At 45.1% G+C, this 21,951-nt stretch overlaps 2 long non-coding RNA genes across 3 annotated transcripts; one reads left to right on the forward strand and one right to left on the reverse strand.

Annotated features, from left to right (window-relative positions):
- The first annotated feature begins 1,823 nt into the window (after window positions 1–1,823).
- On the forward strand, window positions 1,824–10,851 carry LOC149355961 (uncharacterized). The gene is made up of 3 exons (XR_016291591.1): window positions 1,824–2,085; window positions 8,932–9,048; window positions 10,732–10,851. It is a non-coding gene; the product is annotated as an uncharacterized LOC149355961 (long non-coding RNA).
- An 854-nt stretch (window positions 10,852–11,705) lies between these two features.
- Window positions 11,706–18,551, reverse strand: LOC149355962 (uncharacterized). Of its 2 annotated transcripts, XR_016289777.1 has the most exons (5): window positions 18,217–18,551; window positions 18,027–18,139; window positions 15,127–15,163; window positions 12,829–12,953; window positions 11,706–12,377 (listed from the first exon to the last, which is right to left on the reverse strand). It is a non-coding gene; the product is annotated as an uncharacterized LOC149355962 (long non-coding RNA). The 2 variants fall into 2 exon arrangements; XR_016289778.1 differs by lacking the exon at window positions 15,127–15,163.
- Between the last annotated feature and the right edge of the window lie 3,400 nt (window positions 18,552–21,951).

Genomic DNA, 21,951 nt, shown 5'->3' on the forward strand with positions numbered 1-21,951 from the left:
ATAATTTGAGTATCTCCGCCGTTTATCGCAAAGCGCAAGCTGTCGTCTGCTTCCATGTCGGCTGCTGCTGCACCATTTCGGCCCCGACCACTGAGGAGGTGCACAGTTTTGCTGAACTAGACCTGCACAACGTCTGCAGTTTTTTGAAACGAATGGCGTCGGGCAGACGGCGCCATCTTGCACTGCTAAAACGAATGGCGAAGTGCAGCACTGCATGAACCAGTTCATGTAGTGTAGGCGAATCGAACGGACCTATAGTGACTTGCGTATCACTCACTCATGACTCGTTTAGGCTTACCTTGACTCAGGGCTCCTATAAGCTCACACATCGAACAGCTGAATCGTTTATGTGTCCAATGGCCCAAGATATGCGCCTAAAACGCCAAAAAAAGTTGTTGAAAGCACAGTGATGCCATGAGCTCTTAATTGCAGCTAGACTAGCCAGGCCTGACCTAGAGGCCTGTAGCTGCCACCTGTAGGATTTAAAGATCTGAGGTCACTGCATGTGTTCGGCAGCCAATTAAAAAACAGTAAAAAAGTAGAACTTGACACAGCAAGCAACAGCTAATATCCAACGACACCTTGTGCGGCTACTAATAAACTGTTCTCACCTTTCTGTTATGTTTCTAGAGAGCAGCAGCCACAAAAATTACCACAAAACAATGAAACAGCTGTACATCATCAGCCAAAGCGTATTCAGTATTATGAGTTCACAGCAAACTCAAGTTCATGAACATTAAAATCACGCCCAATCGGCATCTTGGATTCACTTGGGATTGTGGGATTGTTCAACCTTACACCATGGACTATTTAATTTGATAGGCCCACATTTACCGGACTGACCAGGATTTAGATCTTGATCTGAATGTGAGTCCGAACTCGCAATTTAAATCATGATTTCAACGTGAGTCTAGACTCATTCACTTCTCAGATCATGATCTGAAATGAGCCTGAGCGAGTCCGCCGAATTATGCTGGTGAGCATATAATTTGAATCTGTCTGTACCTCTTTGATTTATTATATTGCCTGCTCCCTCTGAGATTCTCCCTTTGATATAATTATTGACTGTAGACATGAAGTCACATCCAAGTGGCTGAAGACTGCGCCCGGACCCAAGAGCGCTGAGCCGTCGTCTATGCGAATGGGTCATCCCATCCTTCTCTGTTGGATGGCAGTTATTTCAATCAATCCCGAATGTCAGGCAGAAAGAAGGAAGGCGAAAGTCCTCCATGGGTAATACTCAGTTGCAGAGCTCTGTGATCATAATGCCTTTTGGTTAGGTATCGCAGACACGGACATAAAACCGATATCCACCACTTCCATATGGAGCACAAAAGCACATGAGGAGGAAGAAGCGGCCATTGCCTTAGCCATTTTAAGAGAGAAAGCCATGACAATTTTCAGTGAGTGTATAGTGTACTACTATAATACTATTCTAGAACACTACAGCGACTCAGAAAGAGCTGTTCGAAACATTGCAAAAGGGAGCGTCCACAAACCCGCCAGACAACTCCTGGAAGAGCAAAACCTATCCAGGGGTCTACATCCCTGAATGTAAGCTTTGCAGAGCCACAAAGGCAGATTTAAAGCAAATTTCATTCGAATGCAACAATCTAAAACCAGAGAGAGGATGCGGTGTACAGCTCAGACCCGCCTGCTCAACTGCAGGCGATCAACTGGGCTTGGGAACTGGGAACGAAAAGACAGGACCTCGCGACCACAGCATGCGGAACCAGAGGGCTGATCAGACAGCCACCTCATGCACTCTGGAAGCCCACTAGAATCAACCAAATCCTTTCTGTTGACGACATATAGTTGTTACCACCACCACCTGCAAATGGCACACTACAGACGAGCACAGCAATTCGACACGACAGGCACACAAGTATAGACAATACGCGATGGCCACACGGTGACAAGCGACTGCAGCATGCAAGGAACTGATACCCGGAAGACCAATGCCAATAGCGAAAGATGTGTCACCTTGCTCCATTTTATACGGCAGACTTCTCACTGGAGAACAGCATAGTGCAGAGGTCTTCGGAAGACGAAAATATGAAGAAGCCCGACCGCTACGCAGTCCAAGTACGTACGATTTGCACTTCCCTGTGCCACCTGCAAAATGCACAGTCTGCGTCACCCTTGTGTAGAGCGCTCTAGCAATGTGCACCGTACCATAAAAACCTATGCTGGAAAGCAGCCCATGGTTTCCGGGCAAGGTGCTTGTGCCCATCTTGCCTGCAGGTCTGTGTGGCTCTACTTCCGCTCAAGCGTTGAATCTAAATGCTAGACGCTGCGATAAGGCATTTATTTCTAAGCAGTGAAGTGCGTCCCTCAAGCGCTCTAAACAAGGTTGACGCAAGCTGTATTGCCCACAATACCTGGCTGGGCCTCTAAGCGATGTGGAAATGCACGTTTTTCGCGATTTCAGTTTCGAGAACTTCTGCGGCTCCTGTACAGGAGCGGCCGAAATAGTACGGTGCACGCTTCAACGTGTAACTTTCTCGCGGCGACCGTGCAGAAGATAAGTTTTTTTTCCTTTCTTTTGCCTGTACTTGTACGATCGCATAGGCAGCAATGGCTAGTCTGTGTATAACGTGTTCTCCATATTATGACCGCACCTGTACGAAAGCATACCCCGCCGGTTAAGCAATGAAAACAAACACCGCACATTGAGTATCTGCATGCTCATTAAGAAGGGCTGTTTGCGTTCTAACTCACATTATAAACGCCGCCACCGCTGCCGCCATCAGTCACCCGCATTCGATCCTCTTGACTCCTTAATTCTCTCGAATCAGGTGCTAAATATCAGACGTCGCTCTCGCTTAATATTCTACACATTCGCGATGGCTTTCCGTGTTAAGCAGGGGCCTCCTCAGCTCGAAATGCCGTTCGAAATAAACTCCGCGTCGCACTATGCATCGGTCGTACTCCGCCATGTTTGTTTGTTTATGTTTCTCGGATTTGTGCTAGGCTACAGGCTCGTTCTGACTTGCAATGGATACAGACTCATGAAATGATGAAGCTTACAAATTTAAACGAATATATTAAATCTTATATTAAATATAACTTATATATTATTAAATATAACTTATATTAAATTGCCTTATATTAAATAACAGCACAATTTCAGATAACCGTGCGTTCTTTTTCGCACAGTTGCCTTCCTTTTGCGTACCCCTTTTTAAAAACAAGTCCAAGGGCGCTGGGCTATGGTTGCAGCGCAGGAGCTGAGGATTAAGCTCCCCGCCGATCCCCCCCCCCCCCCCTAAAAAAAAGAAAGATAAAAATGGAGAGGACACACAAGCTCCACCTTACGGGTATGACGCGATAGCGTAGTGGGTTAGGCGTTTCATTCTGAGCAATTTGACACCTTAGAACACATTTTTCATATCCATTACACACTAACTTTTCGTAATTAGCATCATCAAGCATTGCCTTTCCATCCAGAGCACCTTTGAACCCACTTTTTCCCATTTTTTCATTACTTTAATTAATCAATAACAATGATTTCATTAACTCGTCATTGCCTAGCTATCACACACCAATCAATCACTAAAAGCACAAATTACCATGATGAGATTTTTTTTACGCAGTCCCTGATTATTTACAACACGTAGTGCCAACTATGCCAATGGTTTTTTCCAACGAACAAGCTGTCTACACTGCTGCGTAAAAGGTTTTTCCGAAAGTCGTAAAAAGGTCTATGGAGTATACGAAAGTTCCACACGTCATGGCCCAGCGAATGCTGTTGTGCAGCTTTACTTCTTCAAGTAGTACCATAGGCACCCACTGCGAGGAGGCTAGAGGTCTCCAGCTCCAGCCCCCCCCCCCCTTCCCCCCCGAGGTTGAATGGTGTGGTCAGGGGGCAGCTTATCTTCTTTCGTACAGTTTTGGACAAATTAATTAAAGACCTAAAGTTGCCTAAACACTGGAAGAACAGCACAGCCTTAAACCGCCACAGGTACATAGATGCACCAACGAAGGGCGACAATACTAACCGTTCTCAAGGCTCTGACAGGCAACTGGAGCTCACTGAACACCTGTTCGAAGTGTCTATGCGGAATCAAATGACTGGCCACTTGATAAGTGCAGGTTTTTCTTTTGTGCTTGCACACAGTCTTTTTCAATACTTCGAACTAAACACTGAGATCATGTTTTGACCCAAAATATCAACTATGAGCGTACCGTTCAAAATAACTCTTCTGTAACTCCACTTTTTGCTTTTCTCATGAACAGTGCATCACAACACTAGTTTTTGCAATCTCACCATGAATAACCTTAATTTTCTACGTAACAAGGTAACAAGCGGGTGCTCCCAAGAAGTGACAGAATTCAGAGCCAACACAAACCTGAGCGAGTGTGTTGTGAATTTAAATCACATAGCGCTTTTCCATGGGCACACAGAGCCGACACGGAAAATAAATCTCTGTGACATCATGGACAATTTTATGTGGAGATCAACTGTGCAAAGAAAGGCGTTCTTGATTTCGTAGTAGCCTTTGTATAAAACGAAGAACAGTAAAGTAAAGTAAAGTACACTAGCTTTCTTGAAGCTATCACAATTGAAATTAATCCTTCCTATAAAATCAGCATCTAATTCCCTGTGTTGCTACTTCCAATTACAACCTTTGCTCTTTGATTTCTGTTTATGTCTTTTGTTTTGTACCCAGTTTGGTGGTTCGTTTACAGTTTTTAAAGACAAAGAGCTTTTCATCCATCTTTAAATTTTGGATTGTTAGCACATTGTGTAAATGTTTGTAGAGCGAAATGTTTCTTAGACATGAAAAGTTTAACTATCTTTTTAGTTTTGCATTGTTAGCTTATTGTTGTGGTGTTGTTTGTGTTGCCCCGTGAATTTTACAAATGAAGAATGAGTCCGCGATATACGAAATTGTTAGCTTGTTGTGGATATGTTTGTGTTGTTCAGTGTTTCCTTTCACTTCTAAGGATGTTATGAATGTCTACCTACAGTTTAGGTATGTTTCAGCTGTTTTTGTTAATTTATTTATTTAGTACTTTAAGAACCATGGGGTCATTTTGTCAAGCATATTTGCTCAACTAGAGACAAAACTGATGTTTACATGTATAGTGCAACAGGACCACACCCCCATCCCCCGGCAGACTGAAAACTCGCAGCCTATGACTAGTGCATTGACTCCCAAGTCATCTCAGTATAACAAAGCAGATCAGTACACTAAAGTAGATATATTACCCAATGGAATACATTTTACACATGAAAATATTTTGCATGTAACAATATTTCTGAGCAGGAAGTGCACTTGGACAGCTTGAATGCATGCACTGTCAATGCTAACCCGACAGCCTGTAGCCACACAGCAACTACGAATGGGCAGGCAATGGTATTCTAACACAAAGACCGGTTCCAATATAAATGTAATTTGAGAACAAGCATTTAAACACCATGCGTTGTTCCGCTACTACGGTCATCACACAAGAAGGTGGGTACGGTAACTATCGACTACCAGGCTGAGCACTGTGACCGCAAGAAGAGTATCAATCACTCAGACGGAACCATAGCAGCAAACCTGAGTGTATGAGCCCCCATCAAGAGGAGCTTTGCAGATGCACATCCACCTCTGGAGATGGACTGGACATGCTTTGGCTGAAGAAGAGATCTGCAACGTAAAGTATCAGATCCATGTTGAAAATGAGGGTCCTTTCAGATGCACATTCTCATGCTGGAGATGGACTGAACATTCACTGACTGGAGAAGACATCTGAAAACTAAAGTACAAGCACTATGTTGGAAATAAGGACCAGGTGCACATTCACAGCCTGAAGATGAAGATAGCTTGACCGGAAAAAGACATTTACAGTCAAACCTCCCTATAATGAAATGGATTGAGATGAAATAATGGATATAATGAAGGAGTGGCTATTCCCCATGGAGGCTCCAATATAAGCCCATATAACTGATATCTCGGTTTTACAAAGTAAAATGTTTGTGCAATGGCATATAACGAATGTCCAAATGAACCACATTGGCCATTTGACGCTAAGTATAATGGTTTTTAACAATTCCCAATGCTTCCATGCCAATTTTGTGCACAGAACTGCAATCGCTGCGTATTACCTGCTCTGCCGAGTAGTGCATAAAACATGTGGAAAACTTATCCTGTCTCAGGCAAGGGCCCGCATACAGCCTTTGTATGGACAATTTGTTAGCTTTCTTATTTTATTTATTCATTCACGTCACCCCTAACGTGAACCACATTCATGTGTGGTTTGATGCTGGCACACCATTCATCACCAAAAATTGAGTATGCTGTCCCTTGAATGATGCTGCACTGCGGAGCACATGGTCAACTACAGCTCGATACAGTTACCAAGGTTGCTGCAGTTCCCTCATTCTCCTTGCTCACACGACCCACTGGGAGCTCGCTATGCTTCGCTCTTTCAGCAGCCAAGTCTGAACTCCTTCTTTTATGTTGGAAAGACCCGAGGCCACCTCGTGCCCGTGGACATGCATGTTTGCATGGAAGGCAATGCGATCCTTAAAGTGTCCAGCTTTTGCATACTGAACCTACATATACAACAAGATAGTAGTGTGGCTTAAAACCATCAACCTACTTAAGAAGGGAGATCTTCACCTCATCTAAGCACTGATCAGCAGCTGGATCACGTACATGGCCCCCTCTCACACCCAGAAATTAGCTGAAATTAAAAAGATAGACATCCTATTTAGGAAAGCCTACAACACAGCCCTCGAGCTGCATCCCATGACTTCCACTGAAATACTTCATGCCACTGGAGTTGCCACCACCTGGAAACCTATCAAAGCTCACCTCACTAGACAACAATGACTCGAAACGTCCCAAACCAGCCAGTGTGTCCTTCAAATCCTGGACTACCAACGCTAACGCTGGATCAGTGGTCACAGCCTAACACCAACACCCTTGCCATTAGAGATCAGAAGCCAAATACAAGCTGCCCCTCTCCATAAGAACCTGCACGCAGAATGCCATCAAAACTGGCACCGAGCACGGGCAGAAGCACAATGTGGCATCCACATACACATGAATGCCTTTTTGGCATTCATGTGTACGTGGATGCCACATTTGGTGCAGAAAACGTTAGTAGAGCGATCCAATCAATGCTCTAATGTGCACTGGAAGCTCTGAAGCTAGGCTGATAAATGCAAAATTCAGGCTGAGAAGTGCGAAATTGCACTTAAAGAGGTTGAATTTTCCTGTAATAAATACTTCAATTCCTTATGCCACCTACTGTGAATGTGTCAAGTACACAATAACAGTGATGACTCATTCTGACATTTTTGTGATACGACCTGCTGCAGTGTGAGCTGCAACTTTCTTTCTGCTCTGCATTGGGCATGCCCTCTTTCTCTTTTCCACCTTCTAGTTGTGCTGTCCCAGCTACATAAGAAAACCCCTAGAGAGCTTGACAGATCCATTTTCTATGATGTCGGGCCATAAATACCTCATTCACGCAGCCTGCAGTCCAAAAAAATGTTCACTTATGAATATTTCACACCACATACTGCCCGTAGCGTAGAATGCATGTTTATCCCATGGAGCAACAATGCATTTAATTTAGACATCGACTCTTTGAGCCACAATGGCCTCGGGGCCTTTTGAGAACTCTCTTGGCAAAATTGAGATGCAGAGAGCACTCTCACAAAAGTATCGTAATTGCACGAATATACCACGAGTTTTCCCTCACTTCACTCGTTTCAGAACGCATAGCACTCTATATTCGAAACCAAGGGACAAATACAACGTGATTTTGTTTCCTCGCTGCTATTTAAGGTAGCCACAGCAAGCTTCACCACCAGACTACCAAACTACTAAGAAAAGCAAGCTTTGCGAAGGCCTTGGGGCCACGCAGCGCGCAAAGGGTAAATGAAAATTTTAACGTGAAAATAAGGCTGCGCAGGCTGCTGAGAAAGAGAAGGCACTGAAATAGTTCGGTGGAGTAGCAAAAAGAAAGAAAGGCGAAAGGAAACAGGACTGGGCGGCACAAAACATGACGCAATGGTGGCATGGCGCTGATGGCAGCTGCTACCGTTTTGGAGACTGCATTTAACGCATAGGAAGCTTTGCTGTGCACGTTGCACGCTCTTCTGGAATGTTGCCTCTGAAATGTTTACGTAATGTTCACATAAAGAAAATATGTTGCTTTTGTATATTTATGTACCATCTCCATTTTTCCAAGTTCTCGGTTGTAGTTGGCATGAACACGCTGAGATCGCATTATAATTAGATTTTTTTTTCACTTCCATTAGGTCTCAAACTCCCCACTCGCGTTATATTCGTGGTCGTGTTATTTAAAGCATGGACAGTGCCCAGGACCATTCAGCTGCGCTTGCACTGACCAAGTGATTTCAAAATGACTACAATGAGAGCATGTCACAACGAGAGCAGGTAAAAACAAATGCAGTTTTTACCATGGCATAATTACAGGCGAAATTGCAGTATAATTGTGAAAGCAATTGGGATACAATACCAGCTACATAAAAGGTGATTCACTGCAGAGCTGAAAAAAGCGTGCACAAATACAGAAGTGTATGAAACTGCAATAACGGCTAACAGATACGTCATGAGAAACAATGGACATGGGCTGGGCATTTAATAATAAGGCAACATAACTGATGGTCATTAAGGGTAACAAAATGGATTCCCAGAGAAGGCAACCGTAGAAGGGGGCGACAGAAAGTTAGGTGGGCAGATGAGAATAGGAAGTTTGCAGGGATAACGTGACTGTGACTAGTGCAGGACAGGGTTGATTGGAGGGAGACATGGGAGACGCATTTGCCCTGCAGTGGGCGTAGTCAGGCTGATGATGATGATGTACCCGAAAGGTCCTGGGGGGAGGTTCCAGACGAAAGCTGCCTCACGTGGCCATGAAGGAGGAACCAGACATGTCACATGTCATCACTTGTTTGTGCAGGACAGACGAAATGAGATCTGGGTGCAGCACGGCGAATGCTACCTTCAATATCCAGCCCACCTGCAGCTGTGCACATAAAGAACCTGTTATGTCAAAGCGTTGTCGCATAATTCAATGGTAAGTGATTGAGCTAGCTGATTTTCATCAGTGACTTTCCTGAGTGGGGACTGAGGTGTTTGTACCAAATGTTCAGCAACACCATTATGCAGGAAGTCATGATGGAGTGCACAGCTATGTCATTCCATTTGCAATGCAGAAATATGTTGAAACAAGCAATAATGCAGGACCACAGTGAGAGGCAATGAAGCCAGGCAAGCCATGACTAGAGAACATCAAATGGACTCCAAATTGTGGCTTCTTAGGGCCACTCGAAAAGATTTCACCCATTTTGTAAAACCATCCTCTACGACAATGTGCTATCAACCTGTAAGAGGCGCTGTAAATTCTACAAGAAGGCACAACTGCAGCTATTGAGGAAATGGTTAAGGTAAAACTGGTGCTGATCAAGCAAGTCTGCGATGGTCGCAACATACAAGCCAGTGATAGAGTGTGGTAGTGGTATCTTCATCTACAGAAGGGCACCCACTACACCTTTCGCTCCAAGATTAATTTTCATGACACCCCATTCCACTTTGTGACTCAATTGCAGGATGGCATGGTGTAAAAATGGAGCAGTTTTGACTCTAGTACCCAGTAATATGCAGTTCTAAGGAACAGAGCTCTGTTGACCTTGTATATAGCTTCAAAGCTGTACCAGATGTGTCACTGCATAGCCAAACATCATCCAAAAGCTTCCCTGGGGTTTGATTGTTTAGTTGGCTCAGCCAGAGCAGAGGCAGGCAATACTGTTGGGTATGACTCATCTAGCATTTCATTTCACTTTATTTTTCGAGAATGTAAGTTACATCCTAGAGAGATGCAAGGGCTAAAAGCTGCCAAAAAGCAGCTTGATGGGGCCCAAGCACCTCAAATGGCAGTACACGACAGAACGCAAAAAAAAGGTTTACAAAGATATATAGGTTAGAACAAACAAACACAACGAAGTAAGTGACATATTGATCCAATACAATGAAAACAATGGCACTTTACAGACGCATGAAAACAAAGAGAGGACCCCCCCCCCCCCCCCCCAAAAAAAAACACTTATTGTGCATACATGGCACCGGCAGACAAACAGAGGCACATAAAATGCAACCTGGCTATATATTAACAAATACATTTTTAACTCACTTTGTTTAACACTAGCCAAAACTTTGTATGTTCAAGCGTTTGAAGTTTATAAATATTTCGAAAATATGGAATATACCAGAGATCGGTGTTTCGAGTGTGGGTTCGATTCGAAGCGGTGCTTAAATGGGCAGTATGTACGAGGAAATCTCTATGCGCAGGAGAAGAATGGTAAAAAAAACTCAAAATGCGAAAAACATACATATGTTCAAAACGAATTATTTTATAATTAATAAAGGCACTTCGTGATGGAGAGAGATAAGGAAGGTTTGCAATGTAGCGGATCATTTTCTTCTGCAGAACCTGTATTTTTATCACATTTGTTTTTGTGGTGGTTGCCCAAACAGAGTTACAGTAATTCAAAACGGAACCGAAAAGAGCATGATAAACTTGAATTTTCACGTGAGTGGGAAGAAGCCATCGACATCGTGATAGAACACCTGCTACTGAAGAGAGCTTTTTACAAATATTTTCCACATGCTGATCCCAGCTGAGATGCGACGAGAAAGTAACTCCAAGGATTTTGTGGTTGTCAACAATTTTAATTTCTTGACCTGTGTATTCCTTCTGCAGGACAGACTCCACAGTTGGAGAAGACATCACCACTAAACGACTGAGTACTTCAGCGTTCACAATGCAAGCACCAGGCCTGTACTTTAGAATGTCTTTGTATGTTCACAGCATCCACATGGCCAACACAGTAAAACATGTTTTCTAGTACCACTTAATATATACTAAGTTGTGTGATGTTGGTGGAGGAAAATGCAAATGCCACCTGTGAGCCTTAAAGATCTGAAAGGCTACTATGACAGTGGAGGGCTAAAAAGTAAGGAAGTGGTGCTGTTGCATCTGACAGCTGAGGGCAATGATGCTCTATTTCATTAGGCACCTAGATGCTGGGCAACCCTCTTCATGGCACTTCATGCAACAGTGTCAGCCAATGACTGGACTGGGCAAAAGGCAACTGCGCCATACAGTGCAAAGGGGCTAAGTAGCAAGCTCACTTTGTAGCAGGAGGCATATCCACTGTGCAAAGGTTATTTGGTGGGCTGGAGAGGTGCAGCAAAGGCACATGGCTATGTCTGCTATTGCCCTTAGTTACATGAACGACTTTGGGATCATCTTGAGCAAGTGAGCCTCAAAGGGGCATTCATGTGGCTGTTACTATAACAGCTCATCTAAGTATATGGCCTGGGTTCACCGAGACTGTATGTAATGGGGACCCAGGCCAAGATCTGAGCAGTTTGCGAGGAAGGTGACAACAGAGGATCAGCACTGTGTGGCTACACTGACAGCAGTAGACTGACACTAAATGCCTGGCAGGAAGGCTGCACTTCTTAGGTGTTGGACATCTGTCGATAATTGGCAGTGCGGTGTAAGCACAACTGAAGAATAGCGCAAAACCAGGACGACGGACACAAGGGAAGAGAACACACACCAACAACAACAACAACAACAACAACAACAACAACAACAACAACAACAACAACAACATAGCGCCTGTGTTGTTGGTGTGTGTTCTCTCCCCTTGTGTCCGTCGTCCTGGTTTTGCGCTACTCTTATGTTATGAATCAGTACCGACTTTCCCAAATTTCCACCCTGGTGTAAGCACAACTGAAGAGCAACTAAGAACTAGGTTGTACCTTGCATACAACTGGTGTTGCCATTGTGTTAGCCAACTGTGAATGCACTGATGATTGCTCACTTCCATGGGTCCCATACCAGGTGCTTACTGGCTGTCATCTGATGGCACTTAGCTGCTCCGCAAAGTTTATTGACGGCAGTGCAGTGAGTGGTCCGTGGAGACCTCGAAGCAGACTGCACCATACACTGAATGTCTTCGATTCAGAGGCATGCAGTTTGCTTACGACCGTGGCAAGCTGATACATCGGGCACTGTGGTAACATGTATCTGTAGCATGTATCTGTGCCATATGCGAAACCAAGTACAGAGGTGACGACGTTGGTGAAAGGGCACCGCAAAGCTCCGTGGGTGCTATGGCTGCATGAAAACTGTCCAACTAGTGACAACACGCAGCAGTACATGTCTGCGGGGTGCTGCTATTTTGAAGCAATGAAGACGTGACCACACCACACATGTATAAAACAGCTTGCCATTTGCAGGGATGCAGCTTGCAGAGAAGTAATATTCCACACACTTCATGTCCTTCACAATTATTCTTCCCACCCAAGATTTCCAACTTGTCATTGGTAGGCATTCTGAAGTAGGCCAGCACAACATCAGTCAATGTATATAACCCTTGTCATATGGGCTTTAACGTCCAGAAGAAAGTCCAGAATGGGCTTTAACATGGGCTACAAGTGACGCCGCAGTGGGCAGCTCTGGATTAATTCCATCCACAATTGTGGCCACTTCGATGAGGGTTAAATGCAGAAATGCCTGTGTGATGCCACTGCACATTAAAGAGCCCCAGGTGATGTCAAGAGATTCTAAGCAGTAGATGCAGCTCAGAAACACATCAGAAACAGGCCTCACTGTCACTGCAGTATCCACTGCTATGAGTAATGCAGGTAGTAGTGCAGGTCCCACAGCCTCCAGTACTCACAGCAGTCCCCATGCTGGCTGCCCTTGGCACCACAGTGATGGCACTGATAAATGATCTGCCTGGCTGGTGCACCTAAGAAAGCTGCAAGAACGCCTGCTACGTACATCTTTGCCAGGCCCCTGATGAGGATCTTGGCTAGCGCCTCAATTCCTTTGCCCGCCACCATGTGGTACTCGTCAGCAGCAAAAAGGTGCCTCTTTGGCGCTTTTGCTGCATCCAAGAAGTGAAGCTGAAAACAAAAATAGAATCTGCTCAAAAATAGACCAAATTGAGGGAACACACAAACCATGGTGTGGGCCTCAACATCATCAGCCTGACTATGTCCACTGCAAGACAAGGGCCTCTCCCACAACTCTCCAATTAACCCGGCCCTGTGCCAGCTGTGGCCACCGTATCCGTGCAAACTTCTTAATCTCATCCGTCCACCTAACTTTCTGCCGCCCCCTGCTATGCTTTGCTTCCCTAGGAATCCAGCAGTCTGTTACCCTTAAGGACCATCGGTTATCTTGTCTTTGCATTACATGCCTTGCCCAAGCCCATTTCTTCTTGTTTTCACCTAGCATGTCATTACCCCATGTTTGCTCACTGAGCCACTCTACTTTCTTCTTGTCTCTTGATGTCACACCTATCACTTTCATTTCTGTAGCTTACTGCACTGTCGTATTTTAAGTTGAACCCTTTTCGTTAGCCTCCACATTTCTGTCCCACAGGTAAGCAACAGTAAGATACAGCGTTGTACACTTCTCTCTTGAGGAACACTGGTCAGCTGCCATTCATGATCTCAGAATGCCTACAAAATGCACTCCACCCAAATGTTATTCTTCTAGTCACTTCACTTTCGTGGACCTGGACCTGTCTGGACCTGTGGGCACTACCTGCACTAAGCAGTGGCATAAATCCATGCAAGTTTCAAAAGATACATGTAGAGGTGGAACCATTCTGAATATGTGCATTTTATTTCTTCTTTTTTTAAAGATACGATAAGCAAGAAAAGGGATTTAACGGCATTAACCAATTGCGATGCTTTTAGCACGTTTTGATTTATTGCATTATGATGCCAAATATAATCTTCGAATGGGACAGTATAAGCAGAAGACAGAATATAGCACAGTGGCAGAGTTACCTTCAACTTTATTACAATATAAAATGCAGCTCACGAAAATTTATATACATATCTAGTCATCCCAAAAGTAAAAAAAAGATCACTAGAACCGAGTAGTCTATGGAAGCACCTCAGAGTGAGCGGGAGGACACTCGCATGCCCTGACCCTCTCACCCTCAGCAAAGGGGGTCAGAACCCCCTTATCCGCCCCCGCGATTTACACCACTCGCTCTAAGTAGATGTATTCCTTTACCAATTCCACTGTTTCACTACATATTGCAAACCGCCGTTCCCTTCTGAGACTGCTGACTTTAGTTTTCTGTATATTAATTTTTTGGCCCACTTTCTTCTCTTCCTGTGTAAATAATTGATCATGCTTTGCAGTTTGTTGCCCGAGTCGCATTGGGTTAGCAATTTGTTGCAAGGCAATGTCAACAGCGAATGACAGATTACTAAGGCATTTTCTATTAACTCTTGTCCCAAAATGTTCCCAATTCAGGTCGCTAAATACCTTCTGTAAACACGTGGTGAATAGCATTTGAGAGACCATGTCTGTCTGACACTCTTCCTTACTGCAGTTTTCTTACTTTCTTGACAGAGGACTATGGTAGTTGTGCAGAAGCTATACTTCAGTATTTTCATATATGCCTCTTCTACCCTGTGATTAATCCCTGAATGATTGCTGAGGTTTCTACTGAACCAAGTGCTTTCTCATAATGTACGAAAAATTTTATTTACGACTTATTCATTATATATATATATATATATAATGAATCATATATATATATATATATTGTGAGACGGGAAACAGAGCACAAGATGGAGCGAGCTTTAATGCCACCCGCAAATATGACGACCAACCCTCCAGAAAAGAAGATGAGCGATGATGATGAATATGTAGAGATGAAGATGAAGGTTGCATGTTGTGCTTACAATATGTATATATATTATAAGCATCATCATCATCAGCCTGACTACGCCCACTGCAGGGCAAAGGCCTCTCCATGTCTCTCCAGTTAACCCTGTCCTTCACCAGCGGTGGCCACCTTGTCCCTGCAAACTTCTTAATCTCATCCGTCCACCTAACTTTCTGCTGCCCACCCGCTGTCAGCCTTCCGGGCGACTGACAGCAAGAATCGAGAGCATTGCCTTTTGGAAGGAGTGGACAGCTTAGCAAAGACTATTACGAAGCCATCGTCAACACGAAAGAAGCAGGCCAAGATAGAAGTGCTGAACTTTTTTAGAGAAAACAAGCTGTGCTTATTGCAGGCAGATAAAGACGGTGGATTCGTCATAGTACCTGAAGGTGTGTTTAGGAAAAAGGCAGGCCAGGCAATCTGTAAAAAATTTAGGTCTGTTAGCAGGAATGTAACTAGAGTAAAAAGTAAGGCTGTGAGGTTGTGCAATGAACATGGCCTAGCGCCGGTATCAAAAGATATAAACAAGTGTACTGGCAATTTGTTACAGGTGTTTTTCGTAGCAAAGACTCATAAAGCGGATTTCCCATTTAGGAGGGTTGTAAGCGAAAGAGGCTCATGGCAGAACCAGGTCAATTTGTTTCTTCAGAAGCAGTTACAGAGGCTAGATGTGTTTGACCCATTTGCTACTAGAAATGCACAAGATGTAACAGGCTATTTGAACCAAAACCAAAATGTTGGGTTTATGCTTTCTGTCGAAGTCCAGGACCTCTTTTACTTCATACCTCATGCTGCACTGCTGCAGTATGCTAAATCGTGTGTAGAGGAGAACGGCGAAGTTCCCTTTCAAAACGCAACAGGAATGACTAGATAATTTTATAACTCTGCTTGAATTTTATCTTAATAGCACGTTTATAACTTTTGACAATGGATTCTACCTGCAGTTTGGTGGTATTTGTATAAGGTCGCGTGTTGCCCCTGTCCTGTGTAACATTTTTCTGTCTTATATTGACCGTTCCCTGACAAACGTCTTTGACACGGCCAAAGTTTTAAAAGTTTTTCGATATGTAGATGATCTTTTAGTCCTTTTAAAGGAACAGGATACCTTTAACTACCTTGGCTTGATGAATGAGGTTTTAAATGTTTTTAGACTACACGGCAAAAGTTTAACCTTTATGCATAAGGTACCAAATGATAACAGTCTACGGTTTTCGGACATCAAAATGTTTGTCTCAGAAAAGCATCTGTGTTGGATGTACCATCCCCGAGTTGCGAAACATCTTATGCTGTATGGGTCAGCACAGTTGAAGACAGTGAAGAGAGGCGTTGCTGCAATGTGCCTTGAGTCTGCACTCACAAAGTCATGTCCGCAGAGAATGGGTGAAAGTTTCATAAAACAAGTGTCCCGGATGGACAATGCGGGCTACCCCTACACGATCCTGACAGCGGTGAGTGAAACTCTCAAGCAAAAAATGAAAGGGACAGCGCGCAAAAGGACCCCAAAGTAAGGTACAAAGCCTGTAGTAGCATCTTACATGCATAAGGCAGCACACAATTTGAAGAAGGTGGCCAATAGGTATGGAATGCCTATGGTGTTCTCAGCGCCTCTGAAGTTAGGCTGACTTTGCTCAATCCCGGCAAAAGAGAGAACCAGGCTGACCGGATGCGCCGAAAAGCATGGCAAGCCCTTTGTTAGATGTGCGAAAGGCGTTGTATATGAGATCCCACTAACATGTGGAAAGGTCTACACTGGCAAAACAGGACGCTGCATGAATTATCGCGCAAAGGAGCATGAGCGCACGTTAAGTGACAAGGAAAGTGCCACGAATTTGGCCGAACATAGCCGAAAATGCCATTGTAGGCTGCGACTGAATGAGATGAAGATTCTTGGTCAGGGCAGCAACACCGTGGCACGAGAAATAATGGAATCTTTCTTGATTAAGAATGCACAAAATTGCGTCAGCGATACATTTCTTACCTTGTATAGAAGCGAGTCAGCTTTGTTAAGATCTATCTTGTAGGGTATGATGGCGTTTACGTTTACCAGGCATGCTGTGGGTGTATCCACCGTGCGTGCACCTGATTGTCTTATAATTTAGAGGTGTCAGCTTCTTAATAAACCAGTTGTTAGTTTGTGCTCATCCTGTCGTGTCTTCTCTCTTCGTGTCATCTTTTATGCGCATAACCTTTCATGGCATTACAAGTATGAAGTCAACTAGCCCGACAACATCTCTTGCTGATGCAAGAGAGAGAATTACAATTGCAACACTTTATGCATAACCAGGAAACGTAACCTCTCATTTATTAGAACACTGTTCACTCACTGACTGAGTTAATGGGCATCATGTTTTTGCGTATGTTACCCACAATTTTAGGTGCTCAAAAAGGAAGCTCTTCATCGGCCAACCTTTTTATGATGTGCACCAGAGTGTGAAGGTAAAGAATGACAGCAAGATTTTGCTCTGCCTTTGTTACAAAGGCTGTGAACAAACTGAATTTCTCAAATGCGATTGTTCTAGCACATTTTCTTCAATGGAAATGAGGAGATAAGTTGGAGAACTGGCACATATGTCACACACATACACAGCTACTGAAAACATTGCTCCATTTTGTGATGACAAGATCTCTTATGAGCATTCAAAACAACACATATTTTCAAGGATCTTTCCACAATTTTGCACAACTGTATGGTAAAAGTAGCCATGTTGCTGCATGTTATCACGAGTTAAAGTTTCTCTCGTGTGTACACAATGTTTTATACTGCAGTCCTTTCTGGTGCAGCAATTAAGCACTTAGCATGCATGCTTGCATGAATAGCTACTCTGTTATGAAATGCTGAGAGTTAAAACTGGCGGACAACCGAACTAAATTACCTATGGGCGCAGACCTCAACTCGCGGACTGTTTTGCCCTGAGAAACAGATCACCTGACGCAGGGAAGTATGGATGCTGAGGTAACTGAAGCAGGGGGCGAGGACTGTAACAATGAAAGCCCATCTGGTCAGGAAAACTCATGGCGGAAAAGAATTGCGCGCCGAACAGTCGTTCAAACAAATGACGTTTGGTCCCGCTGAGGGAAAAGGGTGGGGGCCGGGGATACGAGAGCTCGCCAGTTCGCGGAACATGCACGCCTTAAACTACTCGACTGTGGTTTGCCATGAACAAACGTCGATTCCCAAATGCTGTTGCAAGCCAGCACTGTTCATCTGGTCTTCCTTTTACTAGCCTTCTTGTGCTCGATCTGTTCATCCGAAAGGCGTACAGCAGCATAAGTCGATACTTACGTCCGGGTCGTAGCCGTCAACGCCTCAGCGTCCACCACAGCAAACCATCACGACAAGATCTTGAACGCGAACACCACAGGGGCCACCTCGCGCAGCAGTTGCAGGACGACGGCCTAGGATGCGAAATGATGATTGAGAATTCATTACATAAACTGCCAGAGATTCGACGCATTGTACAACAACGACGTACCTTCATGCTGTCGCAGATCATCTCCAGAATCACGTTCGACCTCGACAGGTCATTGCTCGCTGCATAGCGCACGACGTCTTTGCCACCAAAGCTTGTTGTGCACGCCTCAGGCTGCCATAATGGTCGCACGCTCAAAGTTCGCGCGGTTATGGTACGGAAGCAGGATGCCTGGGTACTTTCCGACACAACTCAAATGCACGCAAACATCGCAACCTAGGGATTTTTGAAACACTTAAAGATCACAAGGCGCTAGGTTTTATGCGCTAGGGGGCTGATGTCTCCAGGGCTCCTTGCTAGGGGGCTGATGTCCCCAACGGCTTTTGCTCCGCCTAGACTCGTCCCTTTACAGCGGCGTATCATGGGGGCTGCCATCTTTGATCACGTGATTGCGCCGCCATTACTCGCCTCCTGACCGCTCGGCGCGCGCCTCGTCGCGACGGCTGCTGCGTCTGATGTTTCAGTTCCGACAGGCAGTGTTTCGGCTGAAACGGTTTGGAAAGGAGTGAAAACACGACACTGTGTTTGGTCCGAAGCTTCGAAGGACATGTGAAAACCCTAATTTGATGACGTTAGGCGTGAATACGTGATCGGGCTTCATGTCGCGAAGAGCCGCTGAGCTCTCCGCCTGTTCAGGCAACGGGTGGATCGCCTGAATGCCGCGCAAGGCTTTGCTTAATATTTTTTTTAGCGTTATTATCTAAAACAACAAGGTTTAACGATCCTGCGGCTGCGCAGGTCGTTGTCGTATTGTGTACATGCATGCGGAGACTGCTCTAAAACGCTCACATGCACATCGTACTCATTTGTTTACAACCTGTTAAAGGTGCTTAGGAAGCCTAAAAATATTTTCTGTTGGTTTGCTAAACAAAGGAAGGCGACAAAAATAAATGAACAAACAAATGTTACCCAATCATGTAAGCAGTACCATGCATCAAAAAGCCTTCACAAGCCTGCATGTAATCGTTTACAAGGATATATTTGTGATAACGCGCGCATGGCAGAGCGTTCACTACAAGAAGTTCACAATTATGTCAGCCTCACATAGTATAAAATTGTGGTACGCTCCATGCTCGATATGCGGACATGAAAATGCTCGAGGTCTCGTTGGTTGTAAGCAATCAGCCGTAGTCACTTCTAGTGACTGTCTCGCATGGATCGCGAGGAAGTGACAACCGCTGAGCACAGCAGCCGTAACACAAATGCTTTATTCCGATTGTGGTCCACGAAAACCACGCTATTTGGAGCGAAGTTCAACAGTAGCACCAAGGCGGTGTGTAATACACGAACTGACGGTAAGCGTTGTCCGCTCGCACGGCTATGCACTGCACAATATGCAGTAGCGTCAGTCGTCTTTTTTTTTGTGTGACGTTTCGGTGGCGGGACAGCTTGTTCATGCGGCTATGTTGCGCACTTACCCTCGCAGATTTTCCAAGATCGAGACCTTTCTTTCTATATTTGCTGTCTAGCGCTGGCGAACATGTGTGCTGCGTTCGCCCGTTCGGAAAGGGTGGATGTCCAACGGGCGCGAACAGGGGCAGTACGTCCTAGTGCAGTTCGGTTCCGTAAAGCTCGCAAACGATCGCATCCCGCCCCTTTAACTGTTTGTCGCAATTCTCGCAATCCACAACAGAGCACGTATTTTCTCTTTCCACATTTCCACTGCTGCGTCGAGGCATACACGCCGGCGACTTACGAGGAAAGTAATGGCGCCGTGTTCTGAGCGCACCTGTGGCGCCATCTGGTCTCAAACAGAAGAACTGCGCGCTGTAAACGGTCTATAGAATTCGACGGTTAGGTGCGAGGACAAATGTTTATTTTTAAGGTATAAGGAGCTGAACTACAGCCGATTGCACTTCCACTGATATTGTGGATCTTGATGTGCTCTGTGATAAGCACTGAAAGATCTGATATTTGTATGAATTTTAATTTTCCCAGCGCCTGCACCATTGATCGTAGTACTCTCATTGCGCACATATTGTTAACTACAGTCGGAGCTCTTGCATGAAAATACCTGGCGTTATTAGCTCAACTAGGCCCAGAAGGCACCATTGGCCTTCTGGCTGAACGTTTGTCCAAGCACATTGGAAACGCCTAACGTCATACTGTTTGGATAGGCGCGGTTTACAACAGGAGGGCACAAGCAGAGAATCAAGGAGAAAAATATTTGAAACAGGCCAAGAGTTTTTTTTATGCGTTGGTTGGGCACTTGTTAATCGCTTGTTCATCCCTTCTTTTCCGCGTGTTTCAAACAGCAAGGCCCACTCTATGAGAGGCACTCATCAGCGGCTATGTGTTTCGCACGAGATTGATGTAAGCTGATACGGTGCATATCGGAGCTCTTGTGTACGCACGAGTGTCGCGTGTCAGTTAAGGTATGCCACATATGTAATAAGTCCATACAAGTCACCTTTCCGTAGCGCGTGAACTACTATATATGCAGCAGATGTGTTCATCTGTGACATTTGTGACGCGTATGAGCTCGTACGCAGCCTATACGCGTTCATACGAGACACATTAATTTGTGACACACATGAACTCGTATGAAGTATATGTGCTAATACGAGGCGCATTTGTCGACACATATGGCTCATATGGTGCCCATATGAGTCAAACGAGGCACATATGAACTCGTATGAAGCCTATATGTGTTCATATGAGGCACATATACTGACACATATAACTCATATGGGCTGCATACGAGGCAAAGGGAGAGAACGAGTACCGTGGAGGTGCAGTGCCTTCGCATTCTTCCAATTCGAGTTCCCGCAGACGATGTAACGTTTTTTTCTTAAAGGCCCCCTGCCCACCCGCGGCCAGCAGACACTCTCTACCTCACTTTGAGCGAGCCTCCTCTCCTTCCATTCCCTCCTCGAAATTTTTCTCTCCCGCTCCTCGTCGAGTAGGCTCGGCAAGGCAAAATCACCCCTTCCTTCTCCGATGTAAGCCGGAGGCGTGGTGTCTGTGGAGTGCGTCACAGGGCGACGTCATGGCCCCGCCTTCAATAGAATTCTTTTCTTGGTTTTTGCATTTTCTCCGCACACTGAACGATCGAGAGGCGCGATCGGCTCGACCACCTAGACTTGTTAGCGAGCGCATCCTTTCATACATCTGTTTGTCATTCCCAGTTAACGAGCCACCTTTTCATTTTCTTTTAGGCCTCCCCACCGTTTCATGAGCGGAGGGGCGGAAGTCGGTTGTGTTCGAAACACACGGCGAAGCGCGGACCCGGCAACCGCCCGTTTGCTTTTCTCCATGCGTGTTTGTGTTCTGTGTGTTTGTGTCTTTTCTCCGCTCCAAAGCATATGTCATTCATTGGAGTCAAGGCGTACGCAAGATGCACGAAAGATAAGGGGTGTGTGTGCGGAGCGGTCATGTGGGCGAGCGAGGGAAAGGCTCTGCTGCACTACTAATTAAAACCTTGTTTTGGGGGGCTCGCATAGAAGAAAAGAAACTGAGAAGGGAGCGCGCACGCAGAGCGTCTCGTGACGGGATCACGGCGGGGGGGGGGGGGGGGGGGGAGCCAACTCCCTCAGTTTTACTGTTTTTTTACTTTTTATGGCTAGGGTTCAAGGCTGTCGCCGCACGCTCCCTCCGCAGTTTTTTTTTTTTTTTGTTCCTTCATGCGGGTTTGTAGGCATGAGCCAGAACAGAAGGCGCTGCGGAAAGCGTTGTGCAGACGACGCGACGCCAAGGCTACGCCCAACCTTCTCCCGTCAGTCAGAACGATGCACCAAT

The sequence above is a fragment of the Amblyomma mixtum genome, chromosome 3 (assembly GCF_055824585.1).
Source record: "Amblyomma mixtum isolate Tamu chromosome 3, ASM5582458v1, whole genome shotgun sequence".
Lineage (NCBI taxonomy): Eukaryota > Metazoa > Arthropoda > Arachnida > Ixodida > Ixodidae > Amblyomma > Amblyomma mixtum.